Below are 1,615 nucleotides of genomic sequence, written 5' to 3' on the forward strand. Positions count from 1 at the left end.
ATTTTTTCCGTCGTTGTTCCCAGCAGAATTAAAAATTTTATAAAGGCCATTGGCCTTTATGATGAGTTGTAGAGTCAATTTGCCTCTATTAAATATTTTTATGTTAACTAGAAAAATTATTTTAGATCGAAAATTTATGTCTACACTGATTTTTAAAATTTTAAAGGCTAAAAGCTAACCAACCGTGCAGTTAACTTTTGCGAAAGTAAACAACTTGTGTTTCGTGCGCTCATATGACCTTAGCAGTTGCGAGCGCCGTAAAACCCAATACTACCATGACCTTTTTTTTCCAGAATTGAAATCAGAGCTGAGTTGATTTAAATCAGTTGATTTTTTATTTTAATCAACTTGATTTTAAAAATAAAAATCAGTGATTTAAATTTTATTCCGTTTTTACACATTTCAACATTCAGAATTCCTTTCCTTGGTTTCATAAAATAGATATAAGGTTAAGTAGACTAATATAATCATGCTTAAAAGTCTGCTTTCCCCCCTGTCACTGTAAAATAATACAGTTCTCAATTTACTTTTTTTCATAATTGAAACCAGGGTTGGGTTGATTTAAATCAAGTTGATTTAAATCAGTTGATTAAAATTTTTTTTAATCAACTTGATTTAAAAAATAAAACTCAGTGATTTAAATCACTTTAAAAAAATGTATTCTGTTTTTACATCTTTAAACATTCAGAATTCCTTTCCTTGGTTTTATAAAACAGATATAAGGTTTAGTAGACTAATATAATCATGCTTAAAAGTCTGCTTTCCCCCCTGTCACTGTAAGTAGTAAAATAATACTGTATTCAATTTACTTTTTTTCATAATTGAAATTAGCATTTTCTTTTTCTTTTTAGACAAAACACAAGTGCCCGCATACACACACACTGTAATAAAATGCAAGTTTATCTATGCATAATTACCCCCCCCCTTCCTTTTGGACTGACATTTTCTTCATTTTTTGTCTGTAGCCATAATTCACTGAATAGCAGATTAAAGCTTTCTAAAACTGCAGTTGCTTAAATTAATCATTAGTTAAAATAAAGACAATGCATTTTGCACTGAAAGAACTTACTTTTAGGCACCAAAAATCCCAAAGTGTGTCGACATTTTTTTTTAAATAAAAAAAATCCGATCTAAATTTTAAAAATCTTATTTAAATTTTAAAAATCGATTTTTAAAATTTTTATTCAAAAAATCAACAAAATCACCAACCCTGACATCAAACCACCTGAAGTTGCTCAAAATCTAGACCTCTTCATTTGCTTACTTTCCAGAAATCTATGTGCATCCAGAAAGTGGCCAGGACAGGGCTCCTACATTTAAAAACCTGTTACGTGTCAACCATTAGTAAAATTGTCTTGCCTTGCAGCCATAAATTTGAGCCCTTCCATTTCTTTATTCATTGTGGAATGTAGCTTTTGCATTTTTACACCAATATACCTGAACATTGTGAGGTTTAGTAGAAGTGCAGCCTTGTTATTTTGTTACAAAATGTAATTTAATTATTTTTATGAATTTACAAAAGTACTTTCTCTCCTCTTGTCTTGGAACTCGGCAAGTAGGGTGAGTGAAATATTAGTAACTTAGATGAGCTGAGGATGCCCACCAGATTTTCCTG

The 1,615-nt window shown here is 30.3% G+C and overlaps 1 protein-coding gene across 1 annotated transcript in view; it reads right to left on the reverse strand.

The window, feature by feature from the left end:
- The window catches only part of LOC101862517 (cytoplasmic aconitate hydratase), a gene marked incomplete in the record, with an annotated part of 52,072 nt that overhangs the window by 4,192 nt on the left and 46,265 nt on the right, over positions 1 to 1,615 (reverse strand).

The sequence above is a fragment of the Aplysia californica genome, unplaced genomic scaffold (assembly GCF_000002075.1).
Source record: "Aplysia californica isolate F4 #8 unplaced genomic scaffold, AplCal3.0 scaffold00360, whole genome shotgun sequence".
NCBI lineage: Eukaryota > Metazoa > Mollusca > Gastropoda > Aplysiida > Aplysiidae > Aplysia > Aplysia californica.